This window comes from Aedes albopictus, chromosome 2 (genome assembly GCF_035046485.1).
Source record: "Aedes albopictus strain Foshan chromosome 2, AalbF5, whole genome shotgun sequence".
NCBI lineage: Eukaryota > Metazoa > Arthropoda > Insecta > Diptera > Culicidae > Aedes > Aedes albopictus.
The window spans coordinates 481,780,656-481,800,242 of NC_085137.1; the positions used below are offsets into that span (position 1 = coordinate 481,780,656).

The following is a 19,587-nucleotide window of genomic DNA, read 5'->3' on the forward strand; positions in this document are numbered from 1 at the left end:
TGTTTTGAGATTACTTCCGAGCAGACGCGCCAACTTGGTCAAATTATTGGGGGGGCAAAGCCTGGTTTTTCTGATTTTTTGTAAGGGAAAATCGAAAAACCGTCAAATATTGGGGGGGCAAAACCATGCTTGCCCCCCCTAAGTTGGCGCCTATGCTTCCGAGGATTTTCTTCGCATTGATTGAAGTATTTATTTTATTCCTTTAGAAATTCAGGAAGTTATCTAGATTTTTTTTCAGAAATTAGTCAAACGATTCCTCCTTATGTTTTTCTAAGGATTTTATTAGATAATTTTACCTTAGTTATGTCAAGGATTTTCAGCAGATATTCTTTCAAAAAATCTTTCAGTGATGATTTTGTAAATTTTCTTCAAGGATAGCTTCAGAAATTCCACCAAACCCACAGATTCCTTTAATAATTTTTCATGCTTCTATCTCTCAAAACTTCTAGTTCACATTTTTTCCTGGAAAATGTTAAATAAGTTTCCTTAGAAATTTTCCAGAGTTTTCTTCAGAAATCTTCCTACAGAAGATTCCCGCAAAAATATCTATAAGGATAACCCTTCAGTAATTCCTATACCAAATCCTGCAGAGATTCCTTTCGAAATCTTGGGTACTCCATAAATTCCCACAGGCATTCCTTTAGGTAATTCTTCATGAACTACTACAGAAGTTCCTGTAAGAATTATTGCATGAATTCCGTTGGAAATTCTTGCTGAAATGTCTCGTGGATTTTTCATATGAACCGGATATTCCAGCAGAATTCCTTTAGAGATTCCTGCATCATTTTATTCAGTAATTCCAGCAGGAATTCTTCCACAGATTCCAACAAGAATCATATAGATATTTCTCGGGAATACCTACTGGTATTTCCCAAGAACAGAACCAGATGTATAGCAGTTTCTTAAGCTAAACTTTGCATAAGAGTGGTTAATTCCACCCCAATACAGCAAAAATGTTTTTTGGGTTACCTTGTCTGTAGCTTGTCTAATGATTACTGAAAATTTTCTCATATAGATCTTCTTGGAAATATTGTCATCAAACTTCAGAAGAAACCTCTGGTTAAGTTATTGGAAAATCCTGGTAAAACCAATTGAGCTAATCGCCGAAAATTTGTAAAATAAGTCGTTTGAGGTTTCCTGAAAACACCTGAAAATCAATTGAGTATATTTTTAAACAATATTCAGTTGTACAAAAAAAAACCAGAAAAGAAAAAAATCTGTAAGATGTCTTGAAGAAATGTATTCGTCATTTATGTCATTTCATTTGTGTTGGTCTTAGTGAAATTCTTGAAATGCAAAATATGTTTACTAAGTTCGTTCAAGAGAAAAAAAATGGAAAAAATTGGGTGACATCCATTTAACTCCAAAAGAAAACACGAATGAAAAGTACTCTAAGAAAATAAAAAAACGAGGGACAATTTGTTTTTTATCAAAACACCAAAACCCAACTTTGAAAATTTTTGGAAAAAAATGAACAACTACAAATTAAAAAAAAAAATAACATTCACCAATTGTCATGGGGCGCCAATATGGATACTTGCCAAGGGCGCCATGGGGCTACGCTACGGCTCTGCAAGCCACTTGTCAACATCTTTATTATTCTTCTTTTGAAGGATATAAAATTAACAAACTGGTCGTGGCTCCTGTCCCTTGACTTTTTCTACCTTTTCTTGAAAAAAGTTTGATCGCAATTTAAATAACTTGTTGAAGCCGAAAAGCAGACTGTGTCTCAGTTGGGAAGTAACACCAGAAACAAGCCAAGCATGAGCAAAGACAACTATTCAAAATGTCTTTTCCAGTCGCTGTTGCTTGCATTTTATCCTTCGATAAAACTGGACTATTTTAAGCTGACGACCAGTCGGAGGCTTCTCCCAAACATCGCCTCGTTGAGAAAGGTAAATTGACTTTCTGCTTGACTTGACTCGCTCAATGACCCACCCAAAAATTTTTATCCCCCCTATAATTGGATGTTCTCATCGGTTGAACGGTTATGATTAGATGTTTTGTTGCTTTTCTGCCTAGCTCAAACACAGTCAGGACGATTGTTTCTCTTGATTCGAAAACACAATTAAGACGTTTGTAGATAGGTATATAGGTATAAGTATAGGTACCATGGCAAGTTTCCATAACTGCTGCATCTGGCTGGAGTCGCGCTTGTTCAGGCTTTCAACTTTTACAAGTGGCATTTATTCAGATGATGATTTGGTTGCGTTTCTTAATCGTTGTACTTGGCACAGCTGCTGCTCGAACAATATAACGATGATGTTTTCTGGCTGTGGAGCTTCAATCGAGTGGAAAATAACCTAATTAGTTTCAAGGATACGACAGAAAGGATGCCAAAAAGGTAACAATGTTTTCGCATTTTGATTGTCAATTGCATCGACACCACGATTTTATTTCATTGATACTCGTACCTTTTACTGATTTGGCTGCTAAAGAAGACTAGGTAAATGTCAAGTTATCAATAAATGTATCTTATTGAAATTTCGTCGTTGTACCAAAAAGTAATAGATTTGAAATTGTGAATCGACAACCTTGAAGAAGTGTTGGAGCACTGGTGTCTGGTCCTCACAAGTTCCTACCTCATGCTTCCACGAGTTACGGCATACATACGAGCGTCATGTGTGAAGGAAATATTAAGCGTTGCGACTTTACTCTGCTAAATGACAGGCTTGCGGCAGTTGACTGGATTGAAATGTTCGGCGATGCGTCTCCGGATCAAATTACGACACTGTTTCACGACAAACTTTTTAACATTCTTCATGAAATAGTTCCAAAGAGACGCAGATGCCATGCTGTAGGGGAAAGTGGGGCAATATGCCATTTTTTCAAACTTTCATCGTTTTCAATGATAAATAGCTTCATTTACTAGGCTTTCAAAGTGTTAACAGCAACTAGACAATATTTGCTCGATACTTCAGCAAAAATGCTCACTAAACTAATGCATTTTCATCGATTTATAGCGATTTCAAAAACTAGTTCGTAAAATGGAAGTGGTGCAAAAAGGCCATCTGCCATGGGGTGAGATGCCACTTCATGAAAACGTTCAAAAATTACGTCCATCATTTTTCGGGCATTTCCGACTCCCTTTGCTCCTCTGGTCCGCTTTTTTCGTACGCTCAATACATGGAGTGCAAAACGATGGTCGTCATATTTGAATGACCCCTAACATGAAAAGCGTAGACATCAACAACCATGCGCCTCCATGTGTGTCTCAATCTGCTTGGAAACACTTGGCTGGTAATAAAATCACCTGAAAACCTTAATTGCAAGCACTAAAAACCGGAAGTTGACAGTTTTCATTGGGAAAGCGAAAGGGTATGGCGGCCTAGCTTCTAGAAGAATGTTTTATGTAAACATATCTTGACACCATTCACCTATAGTAATGGTCAAATCACATCGAGGAATGATTTTATGAGTTTGGCCATTTTACCCCATCTTGGCATTTTGGGCTTTGTTCCCCTACATTCTAAATTCCCTCGGTGGACACCAGAACTTCGACACCTTCGAAATCTTCTTCGCAAAGCACGGAACCGTTTCTACCGTTGCAAAGCTTACAACAACAGATAAAGACTCAAATCTCTCGAGACGCGCTACGATATCCCAACCGAGTGAACGCTTGTCGCGCAGTTACATCAATCGTTTGGAATCGCACTTGAAGAATGACCCGAAATCTCCCTGGACGCACATCAGGAACCTCAAAAATATCAACCGGATCCCCGAAGAAATGCCATACGACGGTACGATAGCAGACACTCTTCTTCAGCAACGTGCACAACATCAGCTCTACCTCATTATCATCTTTTGCAAGGCAGAGCAAAAGGAATTTGCTCGTCCTTTTCTAGTTTCTCTATAAAAGTTTTATTATTAAGTTTTTCTTTTGTAAAAGTGAAGTAATAGTAAAGTGTTTCTAAATTTTCACTAGTGAATCAAGGCAGAGTATTCAATCATTTGACATCAGCCATCCCCTACTAACGATCTCTCCAGACGAAATTGCAACACCTCTTAAAAAGTTGGACGTTTCTAAAGGCCCCGATATAGACCGTCTGCCTCCGACATTTCTGAAGGCGTGTGCAGACTCATTTAAAATTCTCAACAGCCTAATAGGGTAACCAATATAATTTGGATCCCCATATATTTTGGCGCCCTGGGTCGTATTATCACATCTTTCACAGATTTAACAAAGAGATTACGAAAATGTTTAGAATCATTCGCTAAATTAGATTGCTCTGCACGGACAGTAATCATTTCTTTACTGGAAATATCATGATTTGCCTTGAAATTATTTTTTGTTAATCTTGTCATCCGTGCGAGTGTCGCTCCATGTTTACGAAAAGAGAATGTGGTGCTGAGGAAACTTGCAGATGTAAACGTTTATCATTCTAGCGCATTAAATTCGCAAAGTTTGTCTAATCAGACTTTATCAATCATGTAATTAGGAAGTGATCCAGCACATTCAACAGGCAGAATATTCGATAATAGTTTCAAGTGGGTTTAAATACCGGCTGTCCAAAATATATACTTAAAAGGGTTCAAAATACATTGGGGAGTCCAATGTAGTGAAAACTGATGCTTCAAAAATCGGTTATTTTCATAAACATTTTCAGCCAGGTATGACCATGTGGGTATTTATAACGGACAGTGGAGGCTTTTACGGCCATACTAACATCATCATGGTGGTTGCTTTTCTCGACATTGAAGGAGCATTCGATAACGCATCCTACAGCTCAATGCGTTCAGCAATGGAAGCAAGGGGCTTGGATAAATGCATTATTGAATGGACAATATCGATGCTTAGAGATCGAGAGATCTCTTCCGTTCTTGGAGGTGCGCAACTATCAGTAAGATCTGTGAAGGGCTGTCCTCAAGGAGGAGTACTATCGCCCTTATTGTGGTCTTTGGTAGTGGACGAACTCCTTAAAAAACTCATCAATCAAGGCTTTGAGGTTATTGGATGCGCAGATGATGTAGCTATTCTGATACGTGGAAAATATGACGACACGATATCTAGCCGGCTACAATCTGCGTTAAATGTTACCATCAAATGGTGCCGAGAGGAGGGATTAAACGTGAACCCTTCAAAAACTGTAATTGTACCTTTTACTAGAAGGTTAAAAATAAATCTTACTGAACCTTCTTTAGATGGAGTTCATATTCAGTTCTCAGAAGAAGTTAAACATCTTGGGGTAACTTTGGACAAAAGACTGAATTGGAATTCTCATTTAAACAATGTTTTAATCAAGGGTACCAATGCCCTTTGGGTCTGCAGTAAAGCCTTAGGAAAAACCTGGGGTCTTAGACCTAACATGATTCACTGGATCTATGCTGCAATAGTCCGGCCTAAGATTGCTTATGCTTCACTTGTTTGGTGGCCCAAAACAAATGAGGTAACCTCTCAAAAGAAGCTAAGTTAGCTACAAAGACTTGCTTGTATATCTATGACAGGAGCAATGAAAAGCACTCCATCAGTTGCTTTGGATGCCCTTCTCAATATACTGCCATTGCATCAATTTGTTAAACTACAAGCGGCAAAAGGTGCCCTGCAGTTTATACATTACAATAAAGTCCTAGACGGGGATCTTGGTGGACATTTGAGGATCATCAAAGACTTCAAATTAAACATGGACATAAAAACAGTAGAAGATTGGATGATAACGAAGACCAACTATGATGTTCCCTTCAAAGTGGTGAAACCATGTCGCTATGTTTTTTGATGCTGGTGGGCCAAGCTTACGTCCAGGTTCTATTGTGTTTTATGCTGATGGGTCCAAGATGGGAGAAAATACTGGAGCTGGTGTTTTTGGCCCCGGTATCAGTAAGGCTATACCAATGGTATGCAGTCCCACTGTATTTCAAGTGGAAGTTCAAGCCATTCTGGAGTGTACCAACATTTGTCTGAAAAGAAATTATAGGTTTGCCAAGATCTGGATTTTTTCGGACAGTCAGGCGGCTCCAAATGCGCTAAAAGCTTTCACTTGTCAATCAAAGCTAGTGTGGGAATGTATTATTTCTCTGAAGTAATTGGCCAGTAGGGACGAGGTAACTTTATACTGGATGCCCGGTCATTGTGGAATTCCGGGAAATGAAAACGCCGACAATTTAGCCAGACAGGGTGCGGCATCAAGCTTTGTAGGCCCTGAACCTTTCTGTGGAGTTCCTGAGTGTGCTCTTCGGATGAAACTAAATACTTGGGAAATGTCAACGGTAGAATCTAATTGGAATGCCATGGATACATTCAAGCAAGCAAAAAGGTTCATAAAACCCAGTGCAGAAAAAGCCAGGTCCATACTGAAGCTAGAAAAAAATAGATCTCAGGGTAATTACTGGTCTGATGACTGGCCGCTGGCCGAGTAAATATCATCTAAGTAAGATTGGAAAAATCCAATCCTCCGAGTGTCGTTTCTGCCAAACGGAAAACGAACCTGCCAAGCATTTACTCTGCAACTGCGGAGTGCTGTCCCATCACAGATTGGCGATATTTGGTAAAGGGTTTCTAGAGCCCTTGGAAATTTGGAGAAGTAATCCCAACAGGGTAATAAACTTTATAAAACGAGTTGTGCCTAGTTGGGATCAGGTGTTACATCAACCAATGTCCATCACAGCTCAATTGTGACTGGATATTTGACTAGCACCAAATTAAATATGGGTCATACCACAATATTCCTTAATAACACAGCGTAACAAAAATTAGCTTATGGTCTGTCTCAAGAGCAAACTTATATGTCTCTAACAGATTTTGGGCCGCTGAATCCGAATCCGGGCTCAGATTTGCTCCAGCACGTCACAATTTTGAGCTATACCTCAATTTATAGGGCAAAATGTGCGATTTTGGGCTTTTTTTGGCTGCAAGCCAATAAGCCTGGAAATATTTTTTTTTAACCAATCAAAGGATAAATTGGTCAATTAGCGTCTAAATTAACGACTCATGCAAAATATTTCGTTTTACCAAATCGAATTTGATACTTTTAAGCGATTTATGTTAGGTACGATGTTTCTCATACAAGTCACCCTCCAAAAGTTGCATGCAAGTTTACATACTGACATAAAATGCTTAAATCTTTTGAATTTGATTAAGTAAAACGACATATTTTGCATGAGTCGTTAATTTAGATGTTAATTGACCAATTTATCCTTTGATTGCTTAAAAAATATATTTCCATGCCTAATGGCATGCAGTCAAAAAAGCCCAAAATCGCATATTTTGCCCTATAAATTGAGGCATAGCTCAAAATTGTGACGTGCTGGAGCAAATCTGAGCCCGGATTCGGATTCAGCGGCCCAAAATCTGTCAGAGACACATAAGTTTGCTCTTGAGACAAAAAAATGTTGCGCTGTGTAATGGACGCAGTGGTTAAAAGGCTCTACAGATGAGGGAAAAAACATCATCATGTGTAAAATCCTCTGAATCTGTTTGATTTTGACTTAAATCCAAAGTAATGTCTTCTAGGGGTCCAAAATTCGACCGTTACCCTACTCAACTGCTCTCTGCCAGAAATAACTGTCACCGATCTATGGAAAGTAGCTTCTATTACACCTATTCACAAGACCGCTAACGCCCATGCCGTTGAAAACTATCGAAGGATCTCAATACTATGTCGCATTGCAAAAGTCTTCTAAGAATTTGTTCATGGCAAAATCTATAATGCCATTCGCCCAATAATCTCCGATGTTCAGCATGGTTCCGTCAAGAAAAGATCTACTGTCTCGAATCTTATGTGCTTCACGGATGTACTATATTTTATAACGTTGAGAAATGTTAGCAGATGGATGCAACCTATTTTGACTATGCTAAGGCTTTTGACAAAGTTCTTCACGTATTAGTCATCAGTAAGCTCAAGCACATGTGCCTCCTCGACTGGATAATAGCATGGGACACGCGTGTATGGAAAAAAAAAATCTTTGCTCCTGTCGACTTTTTGAATCCCTTTTAGGTCCCATATCCCTTTCGTGACGAACCAGCACAATTGTGCTGTTGAGCTATAATAGTTTTACATATTTTTCATCTTCTCAGTCTTTGTTTCATGTAATGTAAACTGTTTTGATAATTGACCCATTATGTATACTTTCATATTTGCAAACAAACTTTTGTTTACGTTGCATGTGAGATTTACCACAACAAGTTAAACAAAAAGTGGACAAAATCCGTAAAACATAAAAAAGTTTTATCTGTCGCATATTTTTGATTTTCGATTTATCAAGGTAGTTAAAGCTAGAAATCGAAAGTAGAAGAGTAGTTCTTCCAAGTGAGGAACAATAATTGTTGTTTTGTTGGGAAATATAAAAGTTTTGGAAAGCCAAAGCTGAGCCATTTGTATGGAAATTTCATTTTTTTGCTCTCCGTCCCGAAAGGGATATGAACTATGCAAAATTTCAGCGCAATCAGTGAAACTATAAAAAAAAATCCCAGAGGTCGCTCCTTGTATCCTTAATTCAAACCGATCAACGCTTTTTGAAGACAAATCATTTATGAATCATTTCTTCAAAGACCGCAAAACGATTGGATGCTTGTGAAAAAAGTTATTGAATTATAACCGATCCGACGAACGGCTTTTTGTTTTGTCTTATCAGCAGCACTGCTGCTGCCTCTGTTGCATGGGGTGGCGGGAGGCATTCGAAACCGGGTTCTTGAGATTTACGATCGTCTGTTTTACCACTACCACATGTCATAAATGCCCAAAACAGTCATTACAAAATCAATAGCTTTTCACTTTGGATCGTACTGCTTTGAACATAAGTGCAAATCGAAGTGATTTTCAATTGGTTTCTCCAGTGGATTTGTTTCGGGTCTCAAATCAACACTGACAGCATTGCGATTTCGGAGGAAGAGCATTTCTGATCATGTTGATTGGGATGTTGAATAGTTAAGGAATTTTTCCCTTACATCAAGCGTGCAGAATTTTCACCATGAATAAATAAAAGTAACTTGGGACATTTCCTCGACTCGTTTCTCAAATGATAATGATAACGGGCAGATTGATGAGTCGTTCGTCTCTCTAGAGTCAGGGATGGAAGGGGGTTTCCTGTAGGAAAAATACACGAGCCGAGGAAGCAACTTTGATGGAACAACTTTTCCTTTATGACAGGGCATTTGGCGTTATTGTTGTGCAGTTATACGCATGCATGTCCTACAGGATCCATCAGAAAGAATCAAAATTTCTAAATATCCAATTACCAATTTTCTGCTGGTGATACAATCGTTATTTGAAATTACTGCAATTTTTGATTTTTGTATATTGAACAGCATATCGGACGTTTATCCTGAAAACTACAGAAATGACCGTGCCGATGCAGAGCGTGCCTTATCCCGTTGTTGGCAGCATTATTGGCGGCGGGTGAGGAGACAGGCGATTGAATTAATATTGAATAATAATAAAGTGACCAGATGATCAGAGCTCCAACGCGGGACATTAATTTGAAAAGACCATTAAGGTGAAATCATAAACTCACCCACATTGTTTTAATTATTTTATTTATTTTTGTTACCGATAAAGGTGGTAAATAGAATACGAAACACTTTTTTCTACTACCAATCATATTTTTCTGTATTGTGAACTTTCGCAGAAGTGGGACATACTCATAAACATTGTTTCTACAGTCTTCAAAAGAATTCTGATAATTAAACCTAGCACGCAAAATGCTTTTAAGATTTCAACACTCAATTGCTTTAAAAATTCAAAATAAGATGGTTCAAACTTCATTCACAACTGAAACAAAACTCGCATTGGTGCCTGTGTCTGACAAGCATGACGTGAAATCTACAATTTTTTGAGGTTATTATTATCCTCAAAGTGCCTGAAAATGTTTACCAAAGTATCTATTGCTTGTCCAATTTTGTCCTTATTTGCGTATTACTTCATTGAGTAGCTCTGATGCTTGCTTCTCTGTCAATATCGACTAACTTTAAGATGAATACGCGCGTATTCGTTTGAACCGCCCGTCAGTCAATGAAGGTTTTGAGTTTCACTCATTTGAAACAATTAACATAGTCAAAATACATTTCCGATAAATTTTTACCATACTGGGCTTGGAGAGATTTTAACTTCGGACAACGATTTTTCTCCAGATTTTTCATCTGACTGTGCTTATTTAGTAATAAAAGAAGTTTTCTACCGTTTCACGAAGTCTAAACTTGAGACAGTTTCGTCTACTACTTTTGTAATTGTACTCTTGTCACACTCTATTTTCTTCGTCGAACTGTAAAATACTGCCGCAAAGAGACTGTGTATAAAAATCAACCACATTTTCGAATTTACTTCTACTTGAAAACTGCCGGGACTGCTCGATAAAAAAGCACTCAACAGTTCAAACATTTCAAAAGTCGTTGTATAGCAGGCATCAAGGCTAGTCACCTAGTTGTACTGTAACCCAGAATCTTCATGTAGAGTCTGGGACCATTTGGGCAGAAGCACCTATTTTGGGCACTTGCTACTCTAACTCAGTAAATTTTGAACCGATAGACTTGATTTTTGAGACACGATCAGATACGCACAGTATCCATTCAAGTCAATCGGTTCGAAATTGACTGAGTTATGGCAGCAAGTTCCCAAAATAGGTGCTCTTGCCCAAAGGTCCCAGACCCTACTTTCTCGCAAAAAATTTCAGTGTTTGAACTCTGACGTTGAAAGTATGGAGATTTCCGTTAATATGTTTGATGTGATTTATTGACTATTTTAGCACCGAAGCTACTACAATATTTTGTATACTTGATGGAATTTTTTCAAACGCGGAACATTTTTACGATTTGAGACGAATGCGGGACATTTCGCAGGACATAATTTGTCGCGGGACAGTTGGTTAAAATGCGGGACTGTCCCGCGAAACGCGGGACGTCTGGTCACTTTAAATAATAATGAAGTCGATAATTGCTCCGTGAAACTTTGTGGTTGGCGCGCGCTACCGGTGGAAAAATGGAATAAAAGGATCATAGCTCTGCGCGTTTATATGTGCGAGTTCTACTGCCAACCTCTGTAAAGTTCAAGGTTGAACTTCCATGGCGGAAAATTACACGAACGCAGATATTTTATCCCTGACCAGGACGTACATAGCTGGACGAAAGATAATTAACCTGATTAGTGGAGCGTTGCAAGTTGGAGTTTTTCCATCCACACTGTGTTTTTGAAATTTCAATCAGTTTGACAGACTGGTGGAATGGTGATGCGATACTTTCAGCAGTTGATAAAACTGGTGTATCTCGGCTTACTATTAGGCCAAAAAGTTGTATTATTTTTTTCTTGTAACTTCAACAACACAGTTACCCTAACTTTTGCTCATACAGCATCAAATTAGGCAAGATATCATAATACCCACGCTGTTTGCACCATTTCTTTGCAGAAATGGAGAATCGATCATCGCACCATACAAAAATCCAGCTCACTACTTTCAATCTAGGACTTCACTGATTGCTTCCTATTACTAGGATTCCTTTATGAATATCTTCGACGTACATACACTACCCGTCATAAGTACGGACTCACAAAAAGTATTGCAACAATATTACATCACCCTGACTCACCTCGATATCTGAAAAACCTGAGGACTTACAAAAATGCCGCCTTCAGAGAAGTTGTTGCTTCTGGTCTTCTGAATAACTTTCCTGAAGACAGCATCTTTGTAAGTCCTCAGGTTTTTCAGATATCGAGGTGAGTCAGGGTGATGCAATATTGTTGCAATACTTTTTGTGAGTCCGTACTTATGACGGGTAGTGTATACTCCTGCAGTTTCTCCAGAAGCCTTTAAATTACTTCTACCATGATGTTGTCATTAACTTCTCCCGGAAATTCCTTCTGAGATTTTTTCTAAAGATTTTATCCAGGATTCCTCCGCAAATCCCATTACAAATTCCATCAGAACCTTCTTGAGGGATTTTGGTCTCGATAAGCCTAGAAAGCTGTGTTGTCTAGATTGGCCAAGAATAACACACGGACCGCCTGTTCCGGTGGAAAGAGTTCATTAAACAGGTGACCCTAAGTCATGGTGTGATGCGGCTGTATGCTTACCGTGCCTAGGAATGAACTATTGGGGGAGTCAAATAAAATCCTAACCGCTTAACCCTTTCCTTCCCACGACTTTGAACGACTATTTCTATGCCAAGAAAGCGTTTCCAAAAAAAGTGCTTGAACAAAAGTTATTGCAAATTGGTCAAATTTTTCGAAATCAACGAAAAAAATTTTAGTTGTAAATCAATAGTATTTTGATTGTTTATCAATAGTTCCACTATTGAAACAAGTAGTTGGGAGTTGGGTTTACCTAATGGGATTACAATCATATTCTAAAAACTATTGCGCCATATTCATCTGATTCCGTTTGTCTCGAGTTCGTCGAAAATCAATGGTGCTCTAGAGCAACCATGGGAAGTAGAGGGTTAACGGAGCCTGTGGAGTAGTAGGGCGCCCTTCACAGTATTCTGCCCTTACTGCGTTAACCGGAGTAATAGTGCAGTGGACCTTGTGTTTCTCTGAGATAATCAGCTAGCCTCAACCGCGAGGCTTAATAAGGGTGGGTTTATTAGTATGTTGTTTAAGGAGTGTATCGGAAAGTATTTGAAAATGTGCAGAATGCTCTATCTCGAAGCTGGGTTAGTCTTTTTATTTCGGTTCTTCTATGAAATTTCCACAATATAATAAAGTTTAGAACAGCTTGAAAAAAATTGGAAAAAGTTTAGTATTATTCAAGAATATACCTCAAAATATATTAATCTGCACAAAATGCAATTTTATTAAGATTTTTCAACATTTCAAAAATCTGTAGCGAATAAAATTTGTACATAAAAATCTGGAAAATATTGACGCTTATTAACAGTTATGTATACATAACATATCATTTAACACCGACTTTCAAAATTCACATTTTCGATAGAAAAATCTCCAATATCTACAAAATAATCCACTCCAAAAAACGTTTATTTATTGGTCAAACTTTGAAGTTCTGCATTTAATATCTTTCCCATTTTAAAATTCCATTTTTTGCTCTAACTTACTCGTCCATAAATTTAAAAATATACCCTATTTAAAAATATGCGAATTTTTCATTTTATATATATATACTATATATATATAAAAATGAGTTTGAAGTCCCTTTGAGGCAACAAAACTTACGAACGGGTGAACCGATCAGGATGACTTATGCAGGGTTTGATTCGTATTCATGTTGGCTGTGTTTATATGCAGAAAAAAATACGAAAACCATTTGAAAAAGTATGAAAATTGTGAAAATACTCATTTTTGATGGGCCGGGAACAAATTCAGCGTCATCAAAATTAAATCAATCTAGAGTGCGTTGCTGCGATGACCTTAGCAGTTGTCAAACCACCGCAGCTTGGCAAGACAAAGTTTGCCGGGACAGCTAGTTTTATATATTTTTATTTGCGTAAACATGATTTAAAGGAGCATAGAAAGAAGGGGTTCCTCAAAAATGGCCTTTTTTAATTTTTAAGAAATGCGCTAAAATGCAGTGGAGATTTTTCTTGAAAAAATAAAATTGACTTTATTATGAGCATTCTGGAGATTAATATATTTGCACATAAAGTTAACAATTTTCGAACATTATCGAACTTTTTTCGCAATTTCATTTTTTTACAAGGTGTGCAAAATTTTAAAAACATGTGTTCAGTAATCTAGACTAAAAACCCAGTTAAATTATTGTTTTTAGAAAATCATAAAAGCCAATTTTTTTCAAGGATTTATACAGTATCTCCAAAAATAAAATAACCTCAAAGTTGTATTAAACTATTTTTGAGGCTTTTGTAAACATTTTCAACACTCTTTATTAGCTTTAAATATAACATATGTATATGACTTGGTACCGTCGTGCGGGGCTTCTTTATACACTTTTTTATGGGTTTTCAACTTTATGACATTATAGCTCCCAGAGTAGTGAATGAATTTCCACAATTTTTACACACAATAATCGTGAGTATGTATGTAGAATGTATGCAAAATTTGAACTAAATCCATCAATAAACAAAAAAGTTGTTCATACCCTAATCGGACTCATCTTATATAGAACTGGATGGGGGCTACTTTGGACATTTTTAACAACACAGTTAAAAAATGTTACATCATATAACCTGTAACAAAAGGACCCCGCCGTATCGCAGACATTTTTCCATCAGCTTTTAAATTTACAGCCTGCTCCCAGTATGAAGCTTGCGTCCAACATTTCATACAAGAAAGTGTTTAATGTAAAATTCACTGAAATGGAACAGAAATTTCTATGTCAAATTTGTTTACGTTGGGTGTGATTTTCAGACATTTCTGCTGTGTATAAAAAAACTGCATTTAGAATTCCAGGGTTGTTAAGAAAACTACATTGTACCAATACTGTAGTATACTATATCGTACATGTTTTCAATAAATATATGCGTTTTTATATGGTTCTGTGCTATCTTTGGTATTATGAGCAGCGTGATATTGTAATATAGACAGCCTTAAAAAAGGGACCATCAATCCTTTATTTAGGTGAATAGGTCATTTATAGTGAATAACGATTCAAATATTCGGTTATATATGCTACGTTGATACATTTTGAATGATTTTTTTTTTTTCCTGTTGGGGACATAGTACCACTGCGACCATTAATTTGATCTATTGTGGTGTCATCCTCTTTACTTTTGTCATACTGAAAAGACTCATCACTATGGAGAAATGATCATCCTCACAGCTATTGGCGTGTTTCCCAATCAGGTACTGCATTTCGTATGAAATCCAATACCTGCTTGGGATGAGAGGCCCAGATTTCCCAAGGCTCCATCAAGCCTTTATCAAGGTAACCGCGGCGCTTTTGATAAAGTGCAGCACACTCACACAATAAGTGTTCAGAGCTTTCGCTCTCAAATTTACAGAAACGACATTTGTTATCTTGTAATTTCCCAATTATATTTAGGTAATATTTGCAAGGGCAGTGGCCTGTTACTAGTCCAGTATAAATGCTTAAATCATGTTTGTTCAGGTTCATTAACCTTAATGTTTTAGATGCATCTGGTTCAATAAATCGCTTAGATTGACGACAATCTGTAGTGTTCGACCAGATAAGTTTTATTTTTACTTTTTCTAAATTCTTTAGTTCCATTTTGAGGGCACAAGGAGCTATTCCAAAAAATGGCTCAGGCCCGTTAAACTGAGTAGATGACCCTATTTTTGCTAACTGATCAGCTTTTTCATTTCCTTCTATTCCGCAATGACCAGGAACCCAATACAGGTTAACCTTATTGCGACAGGACAATTGCTGCAGAAGCTCGGTACATTCCCAGACAAGTTTAGATGTGTACACCTTGGACTTCAAAGCATTCAGTGCAGCTTTGCTATCCGAGCAAATACATATATTAGCGTTTTTGTAGCGCCTTTTGAGACAAATGTCAGCACATTCTAAAATGGCGTAAATTTCAGCCTGAAAAACTGTCGGCCAGCTACCTAATGGTAATGAAAAGTTGACTCCAGGGCCGAATATTCCAGCCCCTACATTGTTATCTTGTTTCGAACCATCAGTGAAAAAAACTATTGAGCCAGATCGAAAATCCGGTTCTCTGTTTTCCCAATCATGACGGGACACATCAGGAACTCTAAAAAGAGATGATCAAAAAAATGACGCTTCACTATGAAATCGTCATTCATAGAGAATATTGGACTTACTCTAAAAGTTTTTAATATGCTCATATGTCCTCTTAGGTCACCTGCAGTGGCCATTGAGGACCTTTTGAGTCTCAGAGCACATTTAACAGCGTTCATGTGTATGAAATCGCGTAGTGGTAGAAGATTTAACATAGCGTCTAAGGCTTTAGATGGGGTACTATACATTGCCCCTGTTACTGATGCAGTAGCAAGCCTTTGAAGCTTTGTTAACTTCATTTGCGTGGAAGTTTGTTTGGTTTTTTCCCACCAAACAATAGATGAATTGATGAATGAATTAATCAACCCTTTGAAATTTATGAACTGTAGAAACAATGCATACAGAGCAAATGTTGTGATACGTTATATATATTTCATTGGTTTATTCGAAGTTTTTTCGCGTCCTAACAAGCAATAAAGGGTTTGTTTGAAAAACAATTTCAACCAAATGAAGGGAAAAATATTGCTTCATAATAGTCCCAAAGCCATCAAACAGATTTGAACCATATTTTGAATTCAAAAAATCCATATTCAAAAGTGTCCAAAGTAGCCCCGCACGACGGTATTATGTGTGTTGCACAGTGTCTTCTGTGTATTTTCGCCTCTGGCGTTCTTCAATGGATACCAAATTGCGTTTTATCGCTGCTGTTATTTTCTTGTGTTGTAATTGTAAGTGTTTGATCCTGCCTAGTTTGGATAGTGGCTACGGTTTTTAATCCGTGTCGGGTATTTCCATCACTGCGACCAGTTTTTTGATCTATTGTGACATATGCCCCTGATAAGTTTTATTATAGCTATGTATATCAAGATGACGTACCACTATTGTGAGTGATCGCCATCGTTTGATTAATAGCATTAACCCAGCACGGTTCGACATTTCGAATGAACTGCACTACCGTACTGGGTGTTGTTCTCCAAATGTCAGAGGGTTCTAACAGCCCTTTGACGAAGAACTTACGTCTTGTTGTAAAGAGTGCCGGACAGTGGCACAGTAGATGTTCCGAGTCTTCTGGCTACGGTTAGGACAGCTCAGATCAATCTTCAGCATAAAAGAACAGCTTTAGTCCAAGAACCTTACTTTCGTAAGGGGGATTTCTATGCAGGTAGCTTATCTTTGATTAACACCTATATGGTTTCGAAATATGCATTTTACCCGGTGTTTGTAACTTTCAGTAAAAAACAAATCACAAACACAAATGGCAATTTTTTTTTAATCTGTATTAATGAGATTTTTAGCCATAGGCTAGTTCATCTCGGGACCCACGCTTTACTTCCCTTCCGAAGGAAGAACTCACATTTTGCGGGTTTGTCGGGAGTGGGATTCGATCCCAGGTCCTCGGCGTGATAGTCTAGTGTTCTAACCATCACACCAGGTCCGCTCCTTGTGGCAATTAACTCCCTCTGATGAGGATTTTCTGGAATGCTTATTCGATTCACACTTCCTCGGATGTGTGGACATTACATCTTCGGAAGAACCTGATGTCTTTTCTTATAGTTCTGATTCTTTGAGTCGGAGTATCAAAACTATAAAATCGATTGAATGAGCACTAAATCACTTTGCTCCTTTTGAACCTGCAAAAGTTGTATACTTCAAACACATTTTGATAAAATTGCTTGTTTGCAGTCTTGCTAGGTATATTCCCAAATCTTGGCGGGATATTATTGTCAAGTTTATTCCGGGAGTGGAAGATCAGACTTATCAGTTTGACCTCTTTCTTCTGAAATGATAAGATCGCTTTGTCGAGCCCCACATCCGTGATGATCATCTGGCAAACATGCCTCTCCATGTGAACCAACATGCTTACCAAAATAGAAATTCCACTGTGGTTTGTTTACACAATGTTGTTTACGGTATCGAGTGGCTTTTCGGGCCCGTATCACCAATATTAACTTCTTTTCCCGATCAGCCTAGATAGCTGTGTAGTTTCGGTAGCGGTTAGTTCAACTGGCTAAGAATAGCACTACGGACCGCCTGTTCCAGTGGTAGGAGTCCACTAATCAGGTGAACCCTAATTCAAGGTGTTATGCGGCTTTACGCTTACCGTGCCTAGGAATGAATGGTTAGGGGGGTCTCATAAAAACCTAATCGCAAACGGAGCCTGTGGAGTACCAGGGCACCCTCCACAGTATTTGCCCTTACTGCGCTAACCGGAGCAATAGCGCGGTGGACCTTGTGTTTCTCCGAGACAATCAGCTGCCCTTCTTCAATCTTATACTTGAGTCTGAATAAGGGCGGGATTATGAAGATGTTATTTATTAGTTTAAATTTTCACCTATATGGTTTCGCATTATGCGTTTTATACAGTGTATTCTGTGCATCCTCGCCTTTGGCGCACTCAAATCGATACCGAACTGGCTTTATTGTTGCTGTTCTTTTTTGTGCTGTGATTGTTAAGAGTTTAATCTTGCCTAGTTTGGGTAGTGGCTACGGTTAAGATAGCTCAGATCAATCTTCAGCACAAAAGAACAGCAACGATCAATCTTTGTAGACTTATGCAAAGTGGTACAGCCCAAGTGGCCTTGGTCCAAGAACCTTACTTCCGTAAGGGGAATTTCTATCTAGGAAACCTTGTGAATCCGGTGTTTGCTACTTTCAGTAAAAATAAAATGGCAATCTCACGTGTCATGCCTCGAGCATGTGTGCTTGTCAACAACGCAATCGTTGCTACACTCATCTCTGAACTAACTACTAGAGATGTATGTGCTATCACAATTGATGTATCTGTTGGAAACCTCAACAGGAAATACGTTTATTGTTCGGTTTATTTACCGCATGATCAACCATCCCCTACGGATGCTTTCAAGCAAGCCATTGCATACTGCACTTCAAAAGGACCTCCGCTAATTGCTGGTAGTGATGCTAATGCTCACCATATAATCTGGGACAGCTCAGACATCAATTTGAGAGGCTCCAGTTTGATGGAATACTTAAGTAGTACAGATCTTGGATTGCTTAACATAGGCAACCGCCAAACCTTCATGGTATCTGCTAGAGAGAAAGTGTTAGATATAACGATTTGCTCTAGCAGAATTAGTCACGAGCTGACCAATTGGCATGTGTCAGATGAAGAATCTTTATCTGACCATCGCTACATCTTGTTTGAACATGTGAATGTTACTTCGCAAACTTTGCGTTTCAGGATCCCCTGGTCAACCAACTGGGATCTCTGAACCGATTTGGTTGCAGCCAAATTTCATGGATACTCACCATCCATTGATAATCCAAGTGAACCCCTTGGTGGAACTCTAATCTGGCCAAGCTCAGGAAACAATGTAGAAAGAGTTGGAACATACGATGTTCTGCTGGATCGGAGGCTTTCAGGTCGGCTCGCAAGGCCTACCAGAAAGCTCTCCGGTCTGCTGAACGATCCGGCTGGAAAACCCTTTGTACAAATAATTCCAGTGAACAAACTTCGTTTGCCAAATGGTGATTTCACTTCCTCTGATGAGGAAGTTTTGGAATGTTTATTCAGTACACACTTCCCCGGATGTGTGGATATTACATCTTCGGATGAACCTGATGTCGTTTCTCGGAGTACCATAACTTTAGAATCGATTGAATGGGCACTTAATAGCTTTGCTCCTTTTGAATCTCCTGGGGCAGATGGGATTTATCCTACTTTGCTTCAGAAGGGATTTGATCATTTCAAACATGTTTTGAAACAACTACTTGTTTGAAGTTTTGCTACCCTATATACCCTATTTCCAAATCTTGGCGGGATATTACTGTAAAGTTTATTCCGAAAGTGGGTCGTGCGTCGTATGAAGAAGCAAAGAGCTTCAGACCTATCAGTTTGACCTCTTTTCTTCTAAAATGGTTAGAACGCATTGTAGATCATCACATCCGTGATGTTCATCTGGACAATGTGCCTCTTCATATGAACCAACATGCTTACCAATCTTGAAAGTCCACTGTAACTCTTTTACACAAAGTTGTTTACGATATCGAGAAGGCATTCACTCAAAAGCAATCCTGCTTGGGTGT

General features: G+C 38.3%; 1 protein-coding gene across 1 annotated transcript in view; it reads left to right on the forward strand.

Moving 5' to 3' along the window:
* Positions 1–19,587, forward strand: part of LOC109429069 (GTP-binding protein Rhes-like) — a 93,664-nt gene that overhangs the window by 55,841 nt on the left and 18,236 nt on the right. The gene's annotated exons all lie outside the window — the stretch shown is intronic.